Here is a 15,442-nt window from a genome sequence, read left to right on the forward strand (position 1 = left end):
TTAGTAGACATTTTAATGACTCATCCATGGAAAAATTAGAAATAGCTAGGGCCTAAATTGAAAATCACTAAAATTAAAAGATGACAAATAATTAAAAAGAATTATCATCTTTTCTATTCATCTTCATCCCCAAAATTTCTATGGAAACCCTAGGAAAGAGGATGAAAACTTTGCAAGCTCAATAACGTATGAAATTAGGTATCATTTTTAATAATTTTTATATTTTTGGAATTAGGATAACCTAATCTCTCTATTTAAGGGATTAATGTAACACCCCAAACCCGGCCCAGATGTTACGGCCAAATCCGACATGCCACATTGAAGATAAAAATCCATGTTTCGTTTTAGCACTTTAAAACCAACTTTTGTTAAGCTTAACCAAGTGAATGGAAGCTGGGCACCAGGTAGGAATCCGTAACAGAGGAGGTGAGCCACGAAGGCTGCTTAAGTACCTAGCTCTTCGATTGGATCCAATCCTAGACATTCCCACAACCATTGCCACACTTGGTTATAACGAGTTGAAATTTCTTTGAATAGATATCTTTGATAAATCGAATAATCGTGACGTTGTGTTATTTTGAAAACAAGTATCATTTTGAAAACACGGCCTAAGTCTAGCCCATTTGAATTATTATCAACCAGTTTAAAGTTATTAAAAATAAAATAATCCCAGAGAAGAAAATAAAGTTAAAATGGCCTTATTACAACCCAAAAATAAATAATAAATAAGGTAAACTAAAGAAAACCAATCACTTATTTCAAAAGCCCAAAAGTGATCACCGTGGCCACTCTGAATCCCCTCCGGCTCCAAGGCCCCACATCAAGGCTCACCTGCAAGGTTAAGGAAGGGGTGAATTTGGAAACTCAGTGTGCAACAAGCCCCTTTCAGAGCCCAAAACAATATCAGCCTGCTGGGCCTAAGCCCAAATTCAATCTCAGCATATACTGGGCTGAAGCCTTTACATTATTCATATCACTGGGCCGAAGCCTTTTCATTATTCATATCACTGGGCCGAAGCCTTTACTGTAACAATATGGCCCATAGGCCCATTTCAATAATACATGCAACATCAATGAACATATGCAAGCCCGTTTGAGGAGACTACTCAACCCACCAACCGCTACTCTCCACCCGTACCAACCAAGCTCTCCATGTGGGGAATAACTCAACCCACCCAACCAAACTCTCCACTGGCAGCATAGCTACTTTATCATATAACTGGAGGCCTAGCCTCTTTTAATAACTGGGGCAAAAGCCCTTTTTGGTAAACTGAGGCAAAGCCCTTTTCGGTAAACTGGGGCATAGCCCTTTTGCACTTCCTCCATCCACATAAACCCAACCCATGCATAAATGAATACATCATGTGCAAATCATACATATCATGTGCATATCGTATCAAATCATATATATATCAAAATCTCATGCATCAAACTCACAATTAAACCCTAGGGGTAAAATGGTCATTTTTACCTAGGGGCAAAATAGTCATTTTCATATTATAAGGGTAATTTTGTAATTTTACAAAATATTAGGGTTTTCCATTTTCATTATTAGTTACTAACAATTTCATGTGTTTTGATAGCGATTCTAGCCCATTCTTAGCGAAACCGAGTTATTGGGCCAAAAACCCCTAATAGGCCCTACACAGCCGAATTAGTCATTTAGGCCCATTTATCCCATTTTCCATAACGGTCTTAGCCATATTAATGCGCAATCTGACAAGATTCCAATTTCTACCAAATTTACCCAAATGGGCCCGGAAGCCCATTGGGCCCGATTTCAGCCCCTCGAGACCCAACTTACCATGATGTCGAAAATCGTGCTCTTACCTATTCCAACGATCCCAATCATCTACTTAGCGAATCTAACTAACCAATGAGCGTTCGCATGCTCACAAGTCCTCGAAATGCCAGAATTTTAGGATTTCGGCATTTCGGCAAATATCGAGTTAAGCTACGAAAGAGGGTTCGTTACACACCTGATTTGCGATATTCCTTGACGAGATTTCCTACGTGATTTCTCCTATAATCAACCGCTTATAGATTAGATCATGTTAATATTTAAACCAAATAAAAAACTACCTATTATCATCACTTACATACTCGGCCACCATCCACAATGGCCCTAGAATTCATACCTTTGCCGAAATTGATGACTAGATCTAGATTTAGTCACTCCGATGATCCAAGCTTTATACACACTCCTCGATTGGTAGCCTTTAATCCTCATTAGCACCAACAAACCAAATAACACCAAAAAAACCCTTTCAGTCTTAGTCGACAGCCACCCTATGTATATAGGGGTTTTCAGCTTTTCTTAAACCACAGGATACAAATGGAAAGAAGGTTTGAATACTTACCAAGAGATCTACTCGTTGAAGAATGTTCCAAATACCTTCCTACCTCAGATACGTTGTGAATCCAACTTCAACGTGTGTAGAAAATAGATCTAAATATTAATTCCTGAATCACTAAAATATGGGGCTTTTCGGCTTTTGGATCTATCCTAGAATATGGCTATTGTGATCTAAAAGAAAAAAATAGGTGACGATAAGTTCACCATCGAAGAGACAATCAGTAGAGGAAGAGATGTAAGATTAGAGGTTCGGTCTTTTGAAAGATTAAAAGGAAAGGAGATTGGTTTCAACTAAAGGAGTAATCGGCAACCAATATTTGAGAAGAAAAAGTTGTTTTAAAAAGAATTTGGCTTCGAGAAAAGAAAATAGAAAAGGAGAGAATTGTTCAGCTTTTGGGAAAAATAGAAAAGAATATGAGCAAAAGAAATAAGATAAGATTAGAATAAAATAAAGTCTTTTTCCAATTTTAATTCCTTCCTTAGCTCCCTAATTCCTGGCCAAATTCAAAGTTTGAATTTCATTCAAACTCCTAACCGCTGATCTGTAGCCTTATCCACCGCTTCATCATGCTGTTAAGAAGAGTTTCGGTCAAACTCTAACTCCCCCCACGAGAGCAGCAAAATTGGTAGCCCATTGCGCGTACAACAGCGCACCTACGCCCATGCTGCTGGCCACTGCACCATGCTTTCTTCCTTACTAATATACGGTCACAGTTAATTTTAAACCTTACCTGCTGAAGCTCCAGTGCGCTTAAAAATAAAAGGGAAATTCCACCTTCCATACCACTCAAACCTTCAACCTCCAGAACACTCAGCCACACTGCTTGCCGTTGCGACACAACCTCGCTTTTGTTATAACATGACTGCATTTACTTATAAGCCTTATTCGCTTCAGTCACGGGATACTTAAAAGAAATAAAACAAGTTTCGTTGTCCCCTGCATTCGAACTCGTGACCACTGGGTCTCCTTAGCGCGCTGCTGCCACTGCGCCAAGACGCTCTTTGTGTTAAATTATTCTCGCAACTCCTCTTAACCCTTATTCTAGCCGCGATCTGCATATTAAAAAAACCCAAATTGCGCACGCCGCACCTTGAACCCAAGCACCTCCCTAGTGTCCTCCTAGCGTCCTTAGCCACTGGGCCAGATGCTTGCTTGTGTTAAAACTCAGCCTTAATTTATTAATGAAGCCCAGATTCCCTTAAGAGGCAAGATTCAAGAATTTTGCTAAAGCTATGGGCCGAGGCCTGGACCTTTCCCCACATTATACCCCTTCGTTACATATTTAATTACTAATAATAATAATAATTTCATAAACATATCTAATAATAAAAATTTCAAATACTAATAATACAGCGAATAATAATAATTTTCATAAAAATTTTCAAACATACATACAGTAATATTTTTCTAATAATAATTTTATCTCATAATACTAATTAAAATTTCATAAAAATTTAAAATATCTGTAATAATAAATATAGTAAAAATTTTCTAGTAGTAATTCAAAATTTTTTTCTTAAACTGTAATATTTAAAACTTCTTAATTATTCAGGTTTCCTTCTATCCGAATCCCAGACTCAAAGCCCAACTCTTCTAGGCCCCAAAAATCGGAGCGTTACAACTCTACTCCCCTTAAAGAAATTTCGTCCTCGAAATTTCCAACTATCAACTAACTGTATTACTCAAGTCAAACCTCTATGCTTCCGCTGTGCACTCTAATTAAAAATAACTCTTAGTACGACCCAGAACATCTAATTACCAAAGTAAAGGAACATTTATCAAGCACGCATACAATTCGTAACACACACTCAAATAGAATAAACTTGGCAATCCCGAGCTCGATGTTCCTTGGACCCACATCTAAGACATGCTCCTGTCTTCCTATGGCATTCACCCGGATGACGCCCGTTGCAGTCTTTGCAGGTTGGAAATTTTGGTCGTGCCTTAACATGTTTCACAGAACGGGGCTCTGTTCTCTCAGAACTAGGATCCTTCCTTTTCTTACACTCCAAGCACCCTACTTGAAACGTTTCCCTAATTTCGTTAATTTTGGTATCCAATACTTCCTCTACCACTTTCCTTACTAACTCGGCCAGTGCCTCAGTACCAAGCTCTGAGTTACCGCTACCCGAAGTTGGCAGAATTTGCTTACCTTTAGAATCCATATCAATACTCTACATTACCAGTACACATATCAATTAACTATAAAGATCTCAAAAATTTTACTATTTATTCATATGACTTATGTAGAAATAGTATTTTAGAGTTTTTTTTTGTTCTTTACAGAATCATAGCCTAGCTACAGTATCAACCTAGCTACAGGATTATAGTAAAGTCTCAATCTTATCTACAGTAAGGTTTTAGTACAGTATTTAAGGAAAAAGTACTTACAGACTTGGTGCCGGGGATTCAGTGTGCCACATCAGATTTTAGAAGACTTAGAAGAATCTAATGTCCTTAAAATCAAATTCTCCAAACATGTGTATTTTGAAGACGACAAATTTGGAAAAAAAGTCTCTTTAAAACAATAATTTTCAGATTTTTTTCCAAAAATACCCTTCTTGGGTTTAAAAAAAATATTTTTAAAAGCCTTTTTGGACCCAATCCACAGCTGAGTTGTTGCAACCTAGGCTCTGATACCACTAAATGTAACATTCCAAACTCGGCCCAGACGTTACGACCGAATTTGACATGCCATATTGAAGTTAAAAATCCACGTTTCGTTTTAGCGCTTTAAAACCAACTTTTGTTAAGCTTAACCAAGTAAATGGAAGCTAGGCACCAGGTAGGAATCCGTAACAGAGGAGGTGAGCCATGAAGGCTGCTTAAGTACCTAGCTCTTCGATTGGATCCAATCATAGACATGCCCACAACCATTGCCACACTTGGTTATAAAGAGTTGAAATTTCTTTGAGTAGATATCTTTGATAAATCGAATAATCGTGACGTTGTGTTATTTTGAAAACAAGTATCATTTTGAAAACGCTTCCTAAGTCTAGCCCATTTGAATTATTATCAACCAGTTTATAGTTATTAAAAATAAAATAATCCCAGAGAAGAAAATAAAGTTAAAATGGCCTTATTACAACCCAAAAATAAATAATAAATAAGGTAAACTAAAGAAAACCAATCACTTATTTCAAAAGCCCAAAAGTGATCACCGTGGCCATTCTGAATCCCCTCCGGCTCCAAGCCCCCACATCAAGGCTCACCTGCAAGGTTAAGGAAGGGGTGAGTTTGGAAACTCAGTGTGCAACAAGCCCCTTTCAGAGCCCAAAACAATATCAGCCTGCTGGGTCTAAGCCCAAATTCAATCTCAGCATATACTGGGCTGAAGCCTTTACATTATTATTCATATCACTGGGCCGAAGCCTTTACTGTAACAATATGGCCCATAGGCCCATTTCAATAATACATGCAACATCAATGAACATATGCAAGCCCATTTGGGGAGACTACTCAACCCACCAACCGCTACTCTCCACCCATACCAACCAAGCTCTCCATGTGGGGAATAACTCAACCCACCCAACCAAACTCTCCACTGACATCATAGCTGCTTTATGATATAACTGGAGGCCTAGCCTCTTTTAATAACTGGGGCAAAAGCCCTTTTCGGTAAACTGGGGCAAAGCCCTTTTCGATAAACTAGGGCATAGCCCTTTGCACTTCCTCCATTCATATAAACCCAACCCACGCATAAATGAATACATTATCATGTGCATATCGTATCAAATCATATATATATCAAAATCTCATGCATCAAACTCACAATTAAACCCTAGGGGTAAAATGGTCATTTTTACGTAGGGGCAAAACAATCATTTTCATATTATAAGGGTAATTTCATAATTTTACCAAATATTAGGGTTTTCCATGTTCATTATCAGTTACTAACAATTTCATGTGTTTTGATAGCGATTCTAGCCCATTCTTAGTGAAACCAAGTTATTAGGCCAAAAAACCCTAATGGGCCCTACATAACCGAATTAGTCATCTAGGCCCATTTAGCCCATTTCCATAATGGTCTTAGCCGTATTAATGCGTAATCTGACAAGATTCTAATTTCTACAAAATTTACCCAAATGGGCCCGGAAGCCTATTGGGCCCGATTTCAGCCCCTCAAGGCCCAACTTACCATGATGTCGAAAATCATGCTCTTACCTATTCCAACGATCCCGATCATCTACTTAGTGAATCTAACTAACCAATGAGCATTCGCATTCTCACAAGTCCTCGAAATGCCAGAATTTTGGCATTTCGGCATTTCGGCAAATATCGAGTTAAGCTACAAAAGAGGGTTCATTACACACTTGATTTGTGATATTCCTTGACGACATCTCCTACGCGATTTCTCCTATAATCAATCGCTTATAGATTAGATCATGTTAATATTTAAACCAAATCAAAAACTACCTATTATCATCACTTACATATTCGGCCACCTCCATAATGGCCCTAGAATTCATACCTTTGCCGAAATTGATGACTAGATCTAGATTTAGTCACTTCAATGATCCAAGCTTTTCACACACTCCTCGATTGGTAGCCTTTAATCCTCATTAGCACCAACAAACCAAATAACACCAAAAAAACTCTTTCAGTCTTAGTCGACAACCACCCTATGTATATAGGGGTTTTTAGCTTTTCTTAAACCACAAGATACAAATGGAAAGAAGGTTCGAATACTTACCAAGAGATATACTCGTTGAAGAACATTTCAAATACCTTCCTACCCCAGATTCGTTGTGAATCCAACTTAAACATGCGTAGAAAATAGATCTAAATATTAATTCCGAATCACTAAAATATGAGGTTTTTCGGCTTTTGGATCTATCCTAGAATATGGCTATTGCGATCTAAAAGAAAAAAATAGGTGACGATAAGTTCAACATCGAAGAGACAATCAGTAGAGGAAGAGATGTAAGATTAGAGGTTCGGTCTTTTGAAAGATTAAAACGAAAGGAGATATGGTTTCAACCAAAGGAGTAATCGGCAACCAATATTTGAGAAGAAAAAGTTGTTTTAAAAAGAATTTGGCTTCGAGGAAAGAAAATAGAAAATGAGAGATTTGTCCAGCTTTTGGGAAAAATAGAAAAGAATAAAAGAATTTGAGCAAAAGAAATAAGATAAGATTAAAATAAAACAAAGTCCTTTTCCAATTTTAATTCCTTCCTTAGCTCCCTAATTCCTGGCCAAATTCAAAGTTTAAATTTCATTCAAACTCCTAACCGCTGATCTGTAGCCTTATCCACCGCTTCATCATGCTGCTAGGAAGAGTTTCGGTCAAACTCTAACTCCTCCCCACTTGAGCAGCAAAATTGGTAGCCCATTGCACGTACTCCAGACCTATGTCCGCCCTTGTACCTACGCCCGTGCTACTGGACACTACACCATGCTTTCTTCCTTACTAATATACGGTCACAGTTAACTTTAAACCTTAGCTGCTGAAGCTCCAGTGCGCTTAAAAATAAAAGGGAAACTCCGCCTTCCACGCCACTCGAACCTCTCTAGAACACTCAGCCACACTGCTTGCCGCTGTGACACAACCTCGCTTTTGTTATAATATGACTGCATTTACTTATAAGCCTTATTTGCTTCAGTCACGGGATACTTAAAAGAAATAAAAGAAGTTTCGTTGTCCCCTCCATTCGAACTCGTGACCACTGGAGCTCCTTAGCGCGCTGCTGCCACTGCGCTAAGGCGCTCTTTGTGTTAAATTATACTCCCAACACCAGTTAACCCTTATTTTAGCCGCGATTTGCATATTAAAAAAACCCAAATTGCGCACGCCGCACCTTGAACCCAGGCACCTCCCTAGCGTCCTCAAAGCATCCTTAGCCACTGGGCCAGATGCCTGCTTGTGTTAAAACTCAGCCCTAATTTGTTAATGAAGCCTACTGCCCAGATTCCCTTAAGAGGCAAGATTCAAGAATTTTGCTAAAGCTATGGGCCGAGCCCCGGACCTTTCCCACATTATACCCCTTCGTTACATATTTAATTACTAATAATAATAATAATAATAATTTCATAAACATATCTAATAATAAAAATTTCAAATACCAATAATAAAGCAAATAATAAAAATTTTCATAAAAAATTTTCAAACATACATACAGTAATATTTTTCTAATAATAATTTTATCTCATAATACTAATTAAAATTTCATAAAAATTTAAAATATCCGTAATAATAAATGTAGTAAAAATTTTCTAGTAGTAATTCAAAATTTTTTTTCTTTAACGGTAATATTTAAAACTTCTTAATTATTCAGGTTTCCTTCTATCCGAATCCAGACTCAAAGCCCAATTCTTCTAGGCCCCAAAAATCGGAGTGTTACAATTAATTTGGAAAGTTATCGAGGTATAAAATTTGGGTCATGGATGAATATGCTGAAAATTAGAAATTTATGGTAGAAAATGAAAGTTTGTTCATAGACAAACAACTTTTACAAAGAAATTTTTGATGAAAACTTGATAGGGACTAAAATGAAAAGGTGGTAAAATTCTTGGAAAATTCTAAAATTTATGTGTTGTAGATGTAGTAAATGAATTTCAGCTAGGCTTGGAAAGAGGGTTAAATTTCATGAATTTCATTTTCCGAGACTAGGGAGAAAATTAGAATTTTTGAAAAGAATAGGGGCAAATGGTAATTTTGCCTAGGACGTAATAGAACCCAAATATGATTGAAATGTGATAGATTAATAGTTAAATTTATCCATATAGATCCAGAATAACCAACGACGAAACTAGACCGAGGAAAGCAAAAGGTTTTGGATTAGTAGAAACTTAAAAACGAACCATTTTCAAGGTAAGTTCGTGTAACTTAAAAATGTATGTTAATATGTTTTAATTGAATTGTATGGTTTTGTTGTTATGTATGAGATGACATATATACATACTGATATAGTTTTTAAGTTGTGTAATATGGACAAATTATCGAGTCTTGATCGAATGTTTAATTTTGATGGGTTGAAAATAATAGTACATATGTTGCAAACAGAATTTAGCCCGGACGGGTAATGCTAATGTAAGCTCTCTTGAGTTAGTTTGTAAATTGGATTTAGCCTGGACAGGTAATCCATATTAAGCTCTTTAGAGCATATGCTACAAATAGGATTTAGCCTGGAATGGTAATCCTACAGTAAAATGTTTGACTCAAGGGTGTGTCTTTTTATTATGTACCCGAATGGGTACTTTTGCACATGTGTATATTACCTGAACACCCATTGAGATTTCAATAGTTCGACGGTAAAGAATCTTGAAGAAGTGGAAAGTTGAAATTAATGAAAGCTTGTAAAGTGATGAGCTCATCTATGTTTATTTGATATTCATATGAAATTATGTGACTAACTTGTTTGAATAAGTGCATGTTGTTAAGTAACTTACCCAAAATTCATGGAATATGTATGTATGTGTGCTTGTGTTAATAAATAAGACCGGTAAGTTTATTTTCCGTTATACGAACTTACTAAGCATAAAATGCTTACTCCATTTATTTTTCCCTATTTTATAGTGCTCAAAGCTCGCGAAGGTTGGAAGTTGGTCGGAGCAGTCATCACACTATCCAATATCTCATTTTGGAATAACTAGAAATCTCATTTTGGTAAAATGGCATGTATAAGCTTAGTTGGCCAATGATGGCTTGTAATGGTTTTTTTTGTAACCTAGCCATTGGAATGGTTAGAAATGGTCACTTTGATACACTTGCAATGACATGCTATGCTATCTTCACATATATTAGGTAAATGTTTAAGTGTCTCCATCAAATAGATTAGTCCATGGTAAATTATAAACATGTATGCATGTGGTGGTATGCCTTGTAAATGATGAAATTTGCTTGAGATGGATGTTTGAAATGGTTGGATTGTATTCAGTGTATTTTAGTGCAGGAACATGGTAAATTTGGGTGACAAATGAGGCTAGGAAACAACTTAATTTTGTCCAAATGGGCAGGCACACGAGCGTGTGTCTAGGCCGTGTGTGACACAAAACCTGTCCCATGGGCACGTGGTCCGGCCGTGTGTCCCTTGCATCTTGAAAACAAGAAATAGAATGCTCAAAATTGGCACACAGGCAGAGACACGAGTGTATGTCTCATCCGTGTGGTTGACACGACCTTGGACATGGGTGTGTTACACGGCCATGTGGAAACTACACCTAATTTCTAAAATAAAAACTTGCCACACGGCCTAGCACACGGGCATGTGACTTGGATGTGTGACTCCAATTTGTTCATGACTTGCAAGTCAGAAAGTTACATGGGTTAGGGACACAGGCGTGTGTAGTACACGGCCTAACCACACGAGCGTGTCCCCAGATGACACGAATGTGTGAACCCAGCACCTAGGAAAGTTTTCTAAAAGTCACAAAAAATTCTTTAAGTTTTCTATTAAGTCCTGACTTGATTCTAATGCTCTTATGGGGCCTCGAGGGCCCAATCTAGGGCCCAATCTATTAAGTCTTGACGTTAGGAATTTCTCTAAGATAATTGTATTTTTTTCTGAATGTTTCGGTAATGTCTCGAAACCCTATTCTGACGGTGGATACGGGTTAGGGGTGTTACACTTTTGTTGTGAGATTTGCAGTGACAACCATAGCTATGAAGATTGTCCACAACATGTAGAGAATGCCTTTTATGTCAGTAACATCTGCAATAATTCTTCTTTTATGTCAGTAACATCTGCAATAATTCTTATGGAAACTCTTATAATAATTTTGTACGCAATCAACAATCATGGGAAACTCAGACCGTTGGACAAAATGCTGCGACATTCTGATATAGGAATATATCTATTCAAGGCAATTATAATCCAAGACAAAGGAATTACAATCAACAATAGCAGAACTACAATAAGCACACTCAGATGCATCCACACCAAAATCAGATGTGGCAACAACACTTTTCAATGCCAAATCAGCATGTTCAAGGACATCGACAACAACAGCACACACAAGCTTCTCTTTCTGACCCATTAGCAGCTCTTGAGGCTTTAATAGGGGAGCATATTACTCGCACAGAAGCTATTATGCAAGGGAATTCATCTTCTATTCGGACGTTGGAGGCACAATTAGGACAACTTGCTTCAAATCTAAATACTCGACCACCGGACACCCTACCTAGTGACACAAAAAATCCAAGTCTGAGGGGGAAAGAACACTACAAGGCTCCCACTCTTAGGAGTGGTAAGAGAACTGGTGAGTCGACTACAAACTCTGCTATAGCACCTCAAGATACTAGTGAAGTGATCCCTAATGAGAAGGTTGAATCTAAAGAGCTTGTCGATGTACCAGACAATGAAGCTTCACAAATTGTCACTCATATGCCTAATGTCCGACCCTCGAAACTGTCGACACAATCAAAGGTGTTAACGCAATCAGATGTATCTCCACCTTTACCTTTTCCACAAAGATTCAGGGGGAATGAGTAGGAAAAGCAGTACCAACAGTTCCTGAACACACTGAAGCAACTTTAGGTCAATATTTTTTTAGTAGACGCTCTTGTGCAAATTCTAAATTATGGGAAATTTATGAAGGAGTTCATGTCCAAAAAGAAAAAGCTCAATAATATTAAAACTATTGCACTCACAAAAGGTTGTAGTGTTGTTTTCGAAATCAAGTTGCCCTTCAAAGTGAAAGATCCTAAGAGCTTTACTATCCTATGTTCAATTGGCAACCATTATTTGGGCAAAGCTTTATTCGACTTGGGAGCTAGCACCAACCTAATGCCACTATCTACTTTCAGAAAGTTGGGAATTAGTCACATGAAGCCTATTGTAGTGACATTGTAACTAGCAGATCGATCCTTGGCTCAAACTAAAGGGCAAATCAAATACATCTTAGTTCATATGGATAAATTCATTTTTCCAGCTGATTATATCATAATTGACTGCGAGACAGACAAAGAGGTTCCCATAATCTTGGGACGATAATTTTTAGCCACTGGATGAACTCTTATTGATGTTTACAGAGGTGAACTGACCATTCGGCTTAATGATGAGCACGTTACCTTTGGTGTTTTTGAATCTATTCAATGTAAGGATAAAGAAGAATGTCATACTGTCAATTTGCTAGATGATCTAATTGAGGAAGAATTCAATGAACAAAGCACAATACTTTCTAAAGAGTTTGCAGTAACATCTGACGATGAATTCTTAGATGATTGTGACAACATGGTTGAAGTTAATAATATTAAACTCAGGCATGGATAGCAGATTGAATCCTTAAACTTAGCCAACAAAACAGCTCCAATTTTTAAGCCATCTATTGATGAAGCTCATACTATGGAATTGAAACCACTACCTACTCATCTTAAATACGTCTTTCTTTGTGCTAACAATACTATCCCAGTTATTATCTTCGCAACACTAGATGTAACTCAAGAAAAGAAATCTTAAGCATTGTTTGGAGTATTGACAATATTTGAGGCATTAATCCATCTTTTTGCATGCACAAGATCAAGTTGGAAGATGAAGGCAAGCAATCAATTGAGAAACAAAGAAGATTAAATGAGAAGATGAAGAAAGTTGTCAAGAAAGAAATTATAAAATGGCTTGATGCTCGAATTATTTACCCTATTTCTGATAGCAAATTGAATAAGTCTAGTGCAGTGTGTTCCTAAAGAGAGTGGCATCACTATGGTTAGTAACAACAAAGAAGAATTAATTCCTACACGTATTTTTACGGGATGGTGAGTCTTGATGGATTATCGCAAACTTAAAACTGCCACAAGCAAGGACCACCTCCCACTTTCTTTTATTGACCAAATGTTGGGCAGGCTTGCTGGAAAAGCTTATTATTGCTTCTTAAATGGCTATTCTGGGTACAATCAAATTGCTATTGGACCGGAGAATCAGGAGAAAACAACTTTCACCTGTCCCTTTCGTACTTTTACTTTTCTCCATATGCCTTTCGGTCTTTGCAACATGTAACGCCCTAATTTTCAGGATTTTTCGGGTTTCTGTGATTTTTGGTAAATTTTGAAATTTTGGTGTTCTGAATACTGAAATTGTGTTTAAATGTGTTAATGGGCCATTAGAAGGCCCAAACCTAAGTTAAACACGGTAAAATATCAAGGTTGGATTTTAAGTGAATAGGAGACTTGGTTAAGTGGGCTTTTAAGAAGAACTTCGTAAATTACGACAGAAATAAGGCCTTGGTAAAGTGGCAATGTGGCGCCACTAAGTTCCTAAAAAAAGGCGTCTGGGAAGGAATTAAAGGTCCAGGGTTCAACTTGCAAGGTAGGCATATTGTTACTTTTTAATTTTAGGCATGTGTCGGGCATGTGATCACTTAAGTGAATTTCGGAAAGGGCCTTAGAGAGGTTGGGCCAATTTTTTTAGTTGATATTAGGGTTAGGTTCTTTTCTTTTTCTGTCTTGGAGAATTAGGGTTAGCCACCTGAAAGCTTTCACTATCATTCATCCTTTCTGAGTTCTCACAAAAGCTGAAAATGCAAATTCCTTCTCCTTGGTGCCGATTTCTTCTTCCTCTCTTTTTTCTCCATTTTCTTTCTTCCTTTTTGCTTTTTCTTCTAGCCAAAACCTTCTGATCACCTTACTCACCTCCTCTGTCAATCCCATCCTCCAAAAAACCTCTATAGCCGATTGCCATAAAAAGCCAAAATCCCGAAAACTCACTACTTGTGCCGATTTCTCCAAGCCAAAATCCTTCAGTTATTTTTGTTCTTTTTGATCAACTTTAATCTTATCTAATCTCTTAGTATCTGTCGGCAATATTACTTCAAATTTATAGCCTCAAATCGTCATCTTCTTCATCATTTAAAAAGCCGAAATACCATAGATTTAGGGACTTATAGCCGAAACTTCAGATCTCCTGGATTCGAGTTCTACTATCATTTAGAGGATAGATATACATCAGATCTGAGTAGAAATCAAAGAGGAATAAGTGGTAAGTGCTCATCACCTCAGATCTAGTCTTATTTTACAATTTAGAAAAGTCGAAGTCCCTAAAATCTAGGGAGGCTATCGATTTGGGCATAGGGCTTTAAGGGTCTTTAACCGATGATTTATTTTGGTGATTAGTGTCTTCTAGAGGTTTGATCAAAGGCTTGGATCATTGGAACAACTAGACTTAGATCTAGTCATCGGTTTTCGGCAAAAAGGTAAGATTCTAAAGGCTTTAGAGGCATGGTTCGAATATGGGTTGCTGAATATTGGGATTGGTTGTTGTGGGTTGCAATCTAAGAATTATGGTAATAAATTGTAGGACATCGTAAGGGATCTCAGTAGCAGTCGTCGCGAAATAGGTGTGTATTGAACACCCTCTCATAGTTCAATTCGGAGAAAGCCGAAATGCCGAAATTCTAGCATTTCGTGGGCTTGTGAGTGTGCGAGTGCTCACAAGACGTTTAGAAATCATTAGATATGAAATTGAAAGTGGTAAGTTAGTCGTGTGTGAAGTTTCGTGCACTTCGGTAATTGGGCCTCGATAGGCTAAAATTGGGCCAATGGGCTTACGGGCCCATATAGGAAAATAATAAAAAAATTAATAAAAATATATATAATATAAAAAAAATAGGCAATAAGTATGTTCTGTAAGACTGTAGAATCGAAACTGCTTAAACCGGTAAACTGTTCATAAAACCTAAATTAAATGGGCTTAAATTGCTAATGGACACTGTAGGGCCTATTAGGGGTTTTAGGGCCCAATGGCTAAAATTGTGAAATTGAGATAAACAAATTACTGCGATGAAAAATGGGATAGTAAGGACAGTAACATTCATGAGAACCCTTAAAACTAATAAAATTACTGAAATACCTTTATAGGTGGAAAATTTACAGTTTTACTCCAAGGAGCAAAATTACTAATATACCCCTAGGGTTAAGGTTGACTTGAATGCATGTTTGAGTGTTACTATTTACTGCATGCCATGTTATTATTATCTAATGCATGGGACTGGGTTATTGCTGGAGGAAGTACTGAAAGTGGCTTGACCACGTACTGTAGGCTTTGCCTCAGCTTACTGATATCTGAGCAGCTATGCTGCAACTGTGGAGTGTAAGGCTGGGTGGGTTGAGCTATTCCCCACATGGAGTGGAGGGCTGGTACGGATGGAGTGTAGCG

Source organism: Gossypium hirsutum, chromosome A09 (genome assembly GCF_007990345.1).
Source record: "Gossypium hirsutum isolate 1008001.06 chromosome A09, Gossypium_hirsutum_v2.1, whole genome shotgun sequence".
In the NCBI taxonomy this organism is placed as follows: Eukaryota; Viridiplantae; Streptophyta; class Magnoliopsida; order Malvales; family Malvaceae; genus Gossypium; species Gossypium hirsutum.